At 45.0% G+C, this 12748-nt stretch overlaps 1 protein-coding gene across 1 annotated transcript in view; it reads left to right on the forward strand.

The window, feature by feature from the left end:
• The first annotated feature begins 1584 nt into the window (after positions 1–1584).
• The window catches only part of LOC141171946 (uncharacterized), an 83061-nt gene continuing 71897 nt past the window's right edge, over positions 1585–12748 (forward strand). Inside the window, exon 1 of the mRNA XM_073655661.1 lies at positions 1585–1704. The gene's annotated coding sequence lies outside the window, so the exon portion shown is untranslated. The remainder of the gene's footprint in view (positions 1705–12748) is intronic.

Genomic DNA, 12748 nt, shown 5'->3' on the forward strand with positions numbered 1-12748 from the left:
GAACTTGGCAACAAGAATTAAAGGGTTATTCATAAAAAAAAAATCAAGTTTTCCCAGAGAGGGGCAAAAGAAGGTGGACAGCTCGTCAAGAAAAGAAAAAAAAATGCTGCGTAATACCTCATTCTCCCTGCGGGGGAGCTGCAGAAACATTTTAAGAGTTAGTCACTATATTTCTTCCATCAACCGGATGCTGATTGCGGGGGTCGTACTGCAGGGACCACCAGCAGTCTCAAGATCAGGGTTCTGTAGCCCTCCTCTGGAATGGAGCAGGGGTATACATTGGTGAAAGCCTAGCACACAGCTCAGTTTTCTCCAGCATTTCTATAGAGAATGGAGTGGAGACTCCAATCTCCGGATCACTGGTGGTACCAATAGTTTAACCCCCAGGGATCAGCAAGTTTTTCTGGGGATGGATGGGAGATAACTTGCTATTTTGGGAATTTTTCTGCAGCTCCCCTGCAGGGAGAATGAGGTATTACATGGCTTTTGTTTTTAAATCAATGGTCACTTTTGGCAGCTGCCATAGCAATATTTTCATGCAGATTATTTTAATGCCATGCATATTGTAATTTGTCACCAGAAGAGGGGCGTAAATAGAGTAAAAGGCGCCCCCGTGATGCTGGATGACTTCACTGCAATCTACCATGACGAAGGCATTAAGAAACGTGCGTCGGGGCGGACAAGCAGGTCTTTGGAGCACACGATACATGGTAATTAGTGTTGAGCGAGTATGTTCTATTAACCCTTTCGCTGAGTATGCTCGGGCCGAGCTCCGAGTAGTTACAGCTGCTCGGTGATATGGTTGAATCGCTCCCGTGTGCATGATTTGCAACTGTTTGACAGCTTTATTACATGTGAGGAATGTCTATTTCTTACACATTCCTCACATGTAATAAAGCTATCAAACAGTTGCAAATCATGCAAATCATATCACCGAGCAGCTATAAATACTCTGAGATCGGCCCGAGCATACTCGGCGAAAGGGTTAACAGAACATACTCGCTCAACACTAATGGTAATGCATTATTTATATTTATGAGACACAAGTACATTTATTGTCATTATCATGTATGGTTTACTACTACTGACCTAGTGGTCATATGATGTGTCTATATGTGTCAGCTGAATGTGTTTTACTTATTACTGCCATTGACTTTGTATTTAACACTAGTTGGTAACCATTCCTCTATGACACCGCTCCTGTCCTGAGTGTCCCTTGTACATTTGCACGTGTATTACGTTCCCCAGTCTGCTGTGATTATTATTAATAAAAACATTTTATACTTTTTCACTATATATTGGACAAAATGTAAAAGACCATTCTATACACTGCAGGCTGCAGCCGGCAAGTCAGAAGTAACTGCTAAGAAATGCAAAACTTAAATAAGAGTTTTGGTTTGTTTTGCTTCCTCACAAGGAAGAAGAGAACATATCAGTTGTTTGTACGTCGGCATCGGACCCATGAAATCTATGGTACAAAAGTCACAGCACAAGTCACTGAGTCACCGAGGACCAATGGCTGATGGGTAGAGGAAGTGACGCGGTGACAGGTAGAGGAAGTGACAGGTAGAGGAAGTGACAGGTAGAGGAAGTGACGCAGTGACAGGTAGAGGAAGTGACGCAGTGAGGTGATGACGGCTTGGAAGAGCCGGAACAAGTCTCTGAAATACTTCTCTCGTGAAATCGCCGTCTTTGCGTTTACAGGTCGGTCTGAATGTTTTTATAACTTCTTGTAATCTGATTATTGCATAATGCGTCGTTCAGTAACTGTCAGCGGAAGGAATTTTGCGTTCGCTGAGCACGTGCTCCTCTCTAGGACGGCGACCGGAAAAACCAGCTCGTGATTATAGAAAGTGCAGAGATAACTGCCATAACAGGGCTCAGGGGCTTCTCTGCCACACCGGTGGTATATATGGCACATGGTTAGGTGGGGGGCACCGGTGGTACATATGGCACATGGTTAGGTGGGGGGCACCGGTGGTACATATGGCACATGGTTAGGTGGGGGGCACCGGTGGTACATATGGCACATGGTTAGGTGGGGGGCACCGGTGGTATATATGGCACATGGTTAGGTGGGGGGCACCGGTGGTATATATGGCACATGGTTAGGTGGGGGGCACCGGTGGTACATATGGCACATGGTTAGGTGGGGGGCACCGGTGGTACATATGGCACATGGTTAGGTGGGGGGCACCGGTGGTACATATGGCACATGGTTAGGTGGGGGGCACCGGTGGTACATATGGCACATGGTTAGGTGGGGGGCACCGGTGGTACATATGGCACATGGTTAGGTGGGGGGCACCGGTGGTACATATGGCACATGGTTAGGTGGGGGGCACCGGTGGTATATATGGCAGAGTGGGGGTCTGGAGGGAGAAGGCGGTGGGCATAGGGTGTCTGGAGGGGGGAGTTGGAGGACTGAGTGGGGGTCTGGAGGGAGGAGGACAGAGGGTGGGTCTGAAGGGAGGAGAAGGTGGACAGAGGAGAACTGGAAGAAGAAGGAAGAGGACAGAGGGGGTCTGGAGGAAGGAGATCAGAAGGCCTCTGGAGCAGCAGCTCCCCCCTGACTTGTATTCGCAGTGTGTCCTGTGTGGTTATACTAGGTTTATTATTGCTAAACACTTTCTTGGCTAAGAACACAATATTCTCCTTTTTTCTGCTACTTTGCTGTTTATTTGACACTTTATAAGAGAATACCGCTGTTTACAATACGATTTATCACTCTCCAGTGTTATCTGCACTCGGGTGAGATCATTTGCGGTTTTCTTTTGTTATCAAGATAAATAAAAAGGTTTCTTGTTCCTTTAACCCTTTACTGCCCATTTTGGCATTTAGGATGAATTTTATTGGCAATACCTTGTATGTATTATGCACTTTGGGGGTCATCAGATTTCTTGGGTCACTTTATTTTTTTTTTGGAAACAAGAGAACACAGCAGCTCTCTGTAAGCACTAAGATGTCTGCAAACATTGAATATATGATATGCATTACTGCTATATAATAGACTTATAAAAATGAAGGTACTGAGCGCATAAACTGGCCAAGGCATGTGAGTCCATTAACCACGACAAGGTGACCTTTCTTTGATCGCAAAATTGACCATTTCATTGGGTCCGTAAACCATGTTTGATAAATATTAAGTTTAGGGAAAGGTCACCTTGTCGTGGTTGATGGGCACACGTGAATTGGCCAATTTATGCGCTCAGTACCTTCATTTTTATTAGTATATTCAATTTAGCAATGCTGCAGTTAAAATTCCATACATATTAACCCTTGCAGTTTGCTGCTGTATTCTCTTGTTTGTGCACCTGTTCACACTAGCTTTATTCTGTTCCGAGGTGCTGGTCAGTCTCTTGTTTTTTGGAAAGGCAGAATGAATGTCATTGTTTGAATTGTTTATTTTTATTCCGTGTTCATTTAAATCATGGTGATAATTTTATAGTTTTGAGGTGTTGCAGATGAATTGATACTAATTAACTAATAAAAAAAATATAAATATTTTCTACTTTTTGCCTCATTTTCATAATATTTTTATTCCTTTTACTAAAGGTCGTAAACTATTTTTTTTTTCACTTTTTGGACCATCTGATTGGTTCATCCCTTGTATAATGCAGTGAATACTTTTATATTGCAGTCTAATCACATTTCTGGCAGAAATGGGGGGTGGATAATTTTTAGACTATAATCACATCCATCCAGTAACATTGTAGTAATGGGGACAGAGGTAGTCCGCTCCAGCTATCTAAGCACGGTAGTGACCACGGCATTTAAGGGGTTAAAGACTGAGATCAGAGTTATCTCCGGTGCTGATGGTTGCAGCATCACAGCGCATCGAAGGAATTACGGTGCCTCTCGCCTATATGTATGGACGGCGGGTGTATAAATTGTACTGCACAGTTTTATCTGGTGTCGGGGGTAATGTGGCTTCTCGAAGCATTTTGGAATCTTGGTCACAGATTGATGGTATTACTGAGAGATGAGCAAATCAGCTGAAATTCGAAGTTGGCAATTTTTTCAAATTTGGCGAGAAAAATTGATTTATAAAGAAGGTGATGCAAATTGCATGTTCTATCCAGACCTCAGAGTATAAGAAAAGTAGGGCGTAAAGGTAAAACGTGAAAATGTTCATCTTGGTCCTCACCGATCCTCTGCAAATCCCATCCGGTGTGATCTTTCCTTGGGTCCAGAACGTCCTCTTTGAGCATCTTTAGTCCTCTGAAGTCATGAAACATTGACACCTTTTGCCCACGGCCATGTCAGCTCCATGGGGGAAACAGGTCACGACGTTGAAGGCCCGATCGGAAGTGCAAGAATTGGCACAGAATGAAGAAGACGTTGTGGGTCAAGGGAAAGATGTCACCGACTATATGGCTGCACCAGCCAAATATCAATTTTTCTAATCCTCTTCTCATCCAGTTGTAATTTTTCAAACAATTTTCACAAAAAAAAAAAAAAAAATTGATATCCAAGAGAATCTGAATTTTTGGTTAAATTCCAGGCAAATCTCCAATCACCTTGAACCGATCGCTCACATCTAGTATTAGTCACTGTAGGGTCAAATATACTTTCCAATATAAGATCATTCTGCAAAAAAGTGACCCGCACAATATGGATTTGGAAGAACATGGCAGACAATGCAGTTACTGAAGATCCCACTTATACATTCGGAGATTGCACAATGTTACATTACAATAATATTGTGAACATGATCTTACCGGGAAATAACAAAATGCAACCTCCGGGGAGGAAAAAGCCTAAAGTAAAAAATTCCTGGGCCAATTAAGGCATAATGATCGCAGTATAAGCAACAACGCATAAAATATAAAAGCAGTATAAACACCAAGTATCAAACTAGAATAGCAGTAAAGCAAAACGTATCATAACATATAATTACAATAAAAGTAACAAGGTAGCCTAAAAGAAAATTAATAAAATCATCCAAAGGATAAACACACTGAGCAATGAGCAGACGTCAGTGTCGTCTGGCAGATTTAGGAAACAGAAATGACCTTCATGATCACAGTATTTGCGGTGCTGGGATATGGGGTGATGGGGCGAGGCTTTACCAGCTGGCTGTAATGCTTGTGCTGTTTTTATTTCCATAGCAATGGAATCAAAAATAGAGTAAATCTTACAAGATCTGATCCGGCTGCTTTTAAGACTTGGAGACAAACTTTAATAAGTGACTTTCTATTTAAAGCTGCATCTCACTAAATTAAATTAACTTTTATTTGATATTCTAATTCAGTTCTTCAATACAAAAAGTGAAACTCATATTATATGGAGTCATTACAAACAGAGCAATTAGAGGTGTAGCTCCGTTTTTTTTTTTTTTTTTGGGGGGGGGGGGGGGGGAGCAAAACTTCTGAGTGGGCCCCTAACCAGGTAACCCTGATTACAACTATGGTGGCGCACCCAGATAGTGGATGTAGGAGAACCTCAGCAGATGACAGCGCTGTTACTGAAAATAATCTCTATACAAAGACCAGCACTGATATTGTGATATATATTGATAGATAACAGTCCTGCAGAATATATAAGATATCATCACAGCACGGTTATATATGGTGACTTACAGCTGATGTTCTTTCTGATTAAATTGTTCACTTTTCCCGTCTTTTCCATCTGGCCCAGACCGACATGACGACTTCTCCATCCAGGACTCAGAGTCTGCAGAGATCACAACAAAGACACATTTGACTCCTTATATTTCAGGCCCCGTCCTCATCTACTCCCAACCTGCACAAACCCCTCATCCTGCTGATACCCCAATACTGAGCCCCTGCTGCTGCCGTGCCCCTATTACTGCACCTGCTGTGCGCTCTCAAGATGGTAAAGCAACCCTCTAGAATATAGTAATGCCGTGTGCAAGTGCCCTAGAAAACAGTGCCCACATTGTGCCCCATATAAAGTAATAATGCCCTCTGTGTGCCCCTCTGACAGTTGTAACCTGAGTTCCCCTATAACGATAACTGCCCACTTTAATAATGTCCTGAGTCTACCCCCATGTACAGCTCCCCTATACACAGTATGATGCTCTCCTATACACAGTATAATGCTCCCTCACTGTATAGTACCCACCACAGTATACTGATCCCTTAATAGCCTCCAAACTGATGGCTCCCACACTGTATGATAGCCCCCACACTGGCAAAGACCCCACATTATCTCCCACACTGTATGATGGCGCCCAAACTATACAAAGACCCCACATTCTCTCCCACACTGTATAAATAGCCTACATATAGTATAATGCACCAGATAGCCCTCAATATAGTATAATGCACTTCCGATAGGCAGAGTCTGTAGTAAAATGACCCACACATAGGCAGAGTCTGTAGTATAATGCTCCCCCATCGGCAGAGTCTGTAGTGTAATGACCCTCCCATAGGCAGAGTCTGTAGTATAATGACCCCCCATAGGCAGAGTCTGTAGTAAAATGCTTCCCCCTCCCCCCATAGGCAGAGTCTGTAGTATAATACCCCCCCTCACCATAGGCAAAGTCATTAGTATAACTCTTTCCCCCTGACTCGCCCCCTGGGCCGTGGGGCACGCGCAACTGGGAAATAGGGAGACGCTGGGAGTAGTAGTGGCGGCCCGATCCCGCGGCTCAGGGTGGTCAGACCAATGGTAGTCTGCTACTGTACTTTAGATAATGTCCGACTACGCCACCCGTGGATTGCGCTGGGGCTGATGATGTATGCAGCTGGGATGGTGTGACTCCCCACGGGAAGAGTGCGGCCCCAGGGCAGTGTAGCGGATGGTAGGAGTTATGGTGGTGAGAGTCCCAGTACCAGTAGTGCTGGAGGAGCGAAAGAGCACACAGACAACGTACTGCAGTCCAATGTCTTTTACTCACAGTTCAGGTAGTCCAGGTCACTTCTGTACAGGTAGTGACCGCCCGAGCCCTGCTGCGTCCACCAGGTGTGGGGCTCGGTCAACTCCCAGGCAGTTCAGGAGCATGGCACAGGACCCCCTTTAATCCTTTCTCTGGCCTGCCTCACCAGTGACCCACTTTTGTCCAGCTGCCGCGGACTTGTGCGGTTAAACGTGGGCCCCGTCCTCCGCTGTCCTATATGGTGCCTTCCTAGCAGGTTTGATGAGGTGTCGCACCAATAAATGATCACGACGACCGGTCTTTGGCTGAGGGTAGTTTCTCCTCCACCAACTTGGGATCCGGTACCCTTAATCTGCTTGACCCTTCACCCTGGATTCTAGTGGGTTCTTAGGGTCCCTTCCACCTTCTTGTTCCTGAGCCCTTCTGTTTCTCTCTCTCTTCTTCTTCTTTCCTGTTCTGTCTTCTCCTCCTTCCCTTTGCCTCTTCTCCAGGCCCACTTCTCCTTCTCCTCTCAGGCTCCGGCCTCTTCTCTAGGCCTGCCTCTGGAGCAGCACTCAGCCTGAGCTGCTGCTCCCTGTCAGCTCTCCTCACAGACTGAACCTGAACTGAACACTGTTCTAAGATGGTGCCCACCTTTTATACCTCCCTCTGACCATGAGCCCAGGTGACCAGCAACCAATGGGCTCCTTCCTACGCTCAGGGACCAACCCCTATCTGCCCCTACAGCACTGGGTGTTCCACCCCCCTCCCCACTCCAGACAGGGACATAGTCGGTAGTGCCTGCACTTCTGTCTAGTGGGAGCACCGTTGAGCTGTCACTCGGAAATGGGGTGTGTGTGCTGTATGCAGCTAACTGAGTCCTGGTCCATACTCCATCCTTACCTGGGAGTGGAATATCACACCTCTGGACTGAGGTGCAATACCCCTGTAGCGGCCGAACCCTCGGGGCGCTACACCCCCATAGGCAGAGTCTTTAGTATAATGCTCCCCCCCTCCCCATAGGCAGAATATTTAGTATAATGCTTCCCTCCCTCCCCATAGGCAGAGTCTTTAGTATAATGCTCCCCCATAGGCAAAGTCTGTAGTATAATGACCCCCCATAGGCAGAGTCTGTAGTATAATGCTCCCCCCTTCCCACAGGCAGAGTCTGTAGTATAATGCTTCCCCCTCTCCCCCATAGGCAGAGTCTGTAGTATAATACCCCCCCTCACCATAGGCAGAGTCATTAGTATAACTCTTCCCCCCATAGCCGCGCTCCCTCTCCCATCAGTAAACTTGCGGCAATGATGGGCAGGGGGGCCAATGCTGACACCGGGGACCCCACCTCATGCTCAAGGGCCCTATAGCGCCCGCTGGGCAGTGCACGGAGATTATATCTGGAGTGCTGTGCACGCCGGATACAGTTACACTAGCATAGCTCCGAGTAGGCCACCTCAGTGCGCAGGGCCCAGGGCTACTGCCCCCTTTGCCCCCCCCCCCAGTAGCTACCCTACTGAGAGTGATCTATTTCAAGTGTTTATTTCTGTTAATGATTATGGCTTACAGCCTATGAAAACACAAAAGTCATTATCTCAGTAAATTAGAATACTTTATAACAGCTTGAAAAATGATTTTAAAATCAGAAATGTCCTACTGAAATGTATGTTCAGTAAATGCACTCTATACTTGGTCGGGCTCCTTTTGAATGAATTATTGCATCAATGTGGCAATGTGACATGGAGGCGATCAGCCTGTGACACTGCTGGGGTGTTATGGAAGCCCAGGTGGCTTTGATAGCAGCCTTCAGCTCGTCTGCTATGTTGGGTCTGGGGTCTCTCATCTTCATCTTGATAATACCCCATAGATTCTCTATAATAGATTCTCTATGGGCTTAAGGTCAGGCGAGTTTGCGGCCAATCAAGCACAGTGATACTGTTGTGTGTAAACCAGGTATTGGTACTTTTGTCCGTGTGGACAGGGGCCAAGTCCTGCTGGAGAATGACATTTCCATCTCCAAAAAGCTTGTCGGCAGAGGGAAGCATGAAGTGCTGTAAAATGTCCTGGTAGACGGCGACGCTGACTTTGGTCTTGATAAAACACAGTGGACCTCCACCAGCAGATGACATAGCCCCCCAAACCATCACTGATCATGGAAACTTCACACTAGACCTCCAGCAGCTTGGATTGTGGCCTCTCCACTCTTCCTCTAGAATCTGGGACCTTGTGGAGTGTGTCAGTGTCTGCTTTCTGGACATTTGTCAAGTCAGCAGTTTTCCTCATGATTGTGAAGCCTACTGAAATAGACTAAGGGACCTTTTTAAACGCTTAGGAAGCCTTTGCAGGTGTTTTTTGTTAATTATCCTAATTTACTGAGCTAATGACTTGTGTTTTCATTGACTGTAAGCCATAATCAACATTAACAGAAATAAACACTTTTTGATGATATTCTAATTTAGTGAGATGCACCTGTATATTACAAGGTTTTGCAGGTGATGCACAGAGGTGTAGAAGGGATTTTATAACATGAGAGGCTCAAGTTTGAAAGTATATACTTTACAAACTTGTCCCAAGACTATGTACAAATACCACAAAGACCAATGTAACAAATAACAAAAGGGGTTTTAACTAAAAAATGCCACCGCTCTTTGGATTGGGTCAGTGCAAGTGAAGTCTGCAGTAGAGGCAGGGCTAGCCGGATAGGGGGAGATATTATCTTAGGCAGTGCTATGTAGTAGTTGGGTCTTTATTCGTGGGTATGGCCAGTACTAAACAGAAGCTCCTCAGACACTTTGATTAAAATACACTTAAATCCAATTACAGGTGATGACCCCTCTGATTATAATTATACTTAGAGGCAAGGTGTAAGGCATTTATAGTTTAAGTGAGGTTCTACTGAGGTGGTCATAATTGTCTGAGCTGGACAGAGAAGAAAAGACAGTAGAGTGATTATAATCTATGGAGGTGGTCATAATGGTCTGGGCTGGATGGTGAAAAGGATATTCCTGTATTTAAGGAATTAAATTCTGAAACAAGTCAGTAGATGTTCTGAAACTTATTTTTAATTGTTGTCTCTGCACGTGATTTTTGAATAAAGAACAAGAGATCGGACTGGAAGACGGAGTGCCAATTTTTTTTCATTTGCATTTATCTTCATGCCCTGTCAGGCTGTCAAGGAATGTTAATGATGCAGGTGTGGTGACCTGTTCTGTTTGCCTTTGATTGAAAACATACTCATGAGGAATTGTTAACCACATCATGTACACACGTGGTCAAAATTGTTGGTACCCCTCGTTTAATGAAAGAAAAATCCACAATGGTCACAGAAATAACTTGAATCTGACAAAAGTAATAATAAATTAAAAATCTATGAAAATGAACAAATGAAAGTCAGACATTGCTTTTCCGCTTCCACAGAATTTAAAAAAAAAAAAATTAACCTCATGAAATCGGCCTGGACAGAAATGATGGTTCTCTTCTTCTTAACTTAATATTTTGTTGAACAACCTTTTGAGGCAATCACTGCAATCAAACGACTCCTGTAACTGTCAATGAGACTTCTGCACCTCTCGACAGGTATTTTGGCCCACTCCTCATGAGCAAACTGCTCCAGTTGTCTCGTGTTTGAAGGTTGCCTTTTCCAGATGACATGTTTCAGCTCTTTTCAAAGATACTCAATAGGATTTAGGTCAGGGCTCATAGAAGGCCACTTCAGAATAGTCCAATGTTTTCCTCTTAGCCATTCTTGGGTGTTTTTAGCTGTGTGTTTTGGGTCATTATCCTGTTGTGAGACCCATGACCTGTGACCGAGACCAAGCTTTCTGACACTGGACAGCACATTTCTCTCTAGAATCCCTTGATAGTCTTGAGATTTCATTGTACCCTGTGCCAGATGCAGCAAAGCAGCCCCAGAACATAACAGAGCCTCCATCATGTTTCACAGTAGGGACAGTGTTCTTTTCTTGATATGCTTCATTTTTCCACCTGTGAAGACAGAGCTGATGTGCCTTGCCAAAAACTTCCATTTTTGTCTCATCTGTCCATAGGACATTTTCTCAGAAGCTTTGTGGCTTGTCAACATGTAGTTTGGCAATTTCCAGTCTGGCTTTTTTATGATTTTTTTTCAACAATGTTCTCCTTGGTTGTCTCCCATGAAGTCCACTTTGGATCAAACAACGGCGGAAGGTGTGGTCTGACACTGATGTCCCTTGAGCTTGAAGTTCTCTTTTAATCTCTTTAGAAGTTATCCGGGGCTCTTTTGTTACCATTCGTATTATCCATCTCTTTGATTGCTCATCAATTTTCCTCCTGCGGGCACATCCAGGGAGGTTGGCTACAGTCCCATGGATCTTAAATTTCTGAATAATGTGTGCAACTGTAGTAACAGGAACATCAAGCTGCTTGGAGATGGTCTTATAACCTTTACCTTTAACATGCTTGTCTATAATTTTCTAATCTCCTGAGACAACTCTTTCCTTTGCTTCCTCTGGTCCATGTTGAGTGTGGTACACACTGTCGTGAAAGTCAGCCGCCATCTTAGGTATGATACGTCCTACCTGAAGATATCCCCTATTGGCATGTCACATTTTTGCAGCCCTTGGTAAACAGAGCAATTCGCCCCCACCTCTGGAGAGCAGTGTCCAGAAACGTCTTTGATATGATAAATAGATGGGCCAGCTTTGTAGCAGGACAGAGTCAGCTAGGCCCCCCCGGGGGTGGGGTGATTCACACCTGATGTCCTTTGAAGCCAGCCTGCAAACCCCTCCATTGTCTTGTGAAAACCATGTGCTTTCTTTGTGTAAAATGGCCACCAAAAGCTACAAGATACACTATCAATTCCTAACCACACGATACAAGTTAGGGAACCCAAATAAAATGTATCATGTGAGGAAGGTGCCCGCAGACACAACCATGGGACCTATAAATCCATGGGTGGCCTGGAAAGCTGGATATTTAGAAGAACCATATACAAGGTCCCAGGGGAGGCATGTTTAGAGTCAATGACTTCCCCACAAGAGGAGGATCACGACGAGATCTCTGGTGATACGATGAGATCACCCCAGGGAAAGTTATGGGTACTTTTCTAAAATGGAAGCTAAAACGAGCATTGGTAGGGGGGCAGGGCTTAGTAAACTGACATCACAAAGAGTGGGCGTGACAGGACTTTAGTATAGCCGACAGTAAGAAACCCCCTCAGTTTGACCCAGGAGATGATGTGAACAGCTCCTGACGTTGGGTCCCGGTCTCTGAGTGGGAGGAGCACCTTTGCCATGTGCTACTGAGGCCTGGACGACTGCAACTAAGCTTGAACCTGTGGGATCGCAATCCTCCCTTGCACCACACGAACGGTAACTGATTTATCGTTGTTATTCCTGTGTTTTGTATGTCTAATTGTTATATTTCTTATTCTGGCCAAAATACCATTGTATAGTTAATTGTATAGCCTGTAATCTAGTGTATTCTTATAATCGATTAAATCATAAATTAATCGTGGGCTGTATCCTTTACTCTGCATATACGAATCCATTGGTCCGGAAACGCTTGGCTGAAACACTACTGGGTGGGTTCCTGACCTGATACAAGTCTTAACGGACTGGGCTTGTATCAAACGAGAACTGGTGGCAGCATACCATCTGGGGGATTTGAGGAAGGCTGGCAGTGATGGTCGGACGTGTGGATATATATTACTGGCGCAGCCCGGGGAATATATATACTGCCCTCACTGCAGAGGGCCTCAAATACCCAGAGGGCTACAGGACGGCCTCTCCGGCGACCACTCACTCTAGGTGCAGTACCTTGACTGACCTGAGAGGCAAGGGGGTGCCAGAGAGTTGTGCCTGTATCGTGGCGTCACGGATTGGTGACGTGTAAGGGACAACACACCACCGTGTTTTCCCCCGCTGGTAGCAGCTTCCTGGCACCACTTAC

The sequence above is a fragment of the Phyllobates terribilis genome, unplaced genomic scaffold (genome assembly GCF_046119375.1).
Source record: "Phyllobates terribilis strain yellow unplaced genomic scaffold, ASM4611937v1 Scaffold_12__6_contigs__length_324123572, whole genome shotgun sequence".
Lineage (NCBI taxonomy): Eukaryota > Metazoa > Chordata > Amphibia > Anura > Dendrobatidae > Phyllobates > Phyllobates terribilis.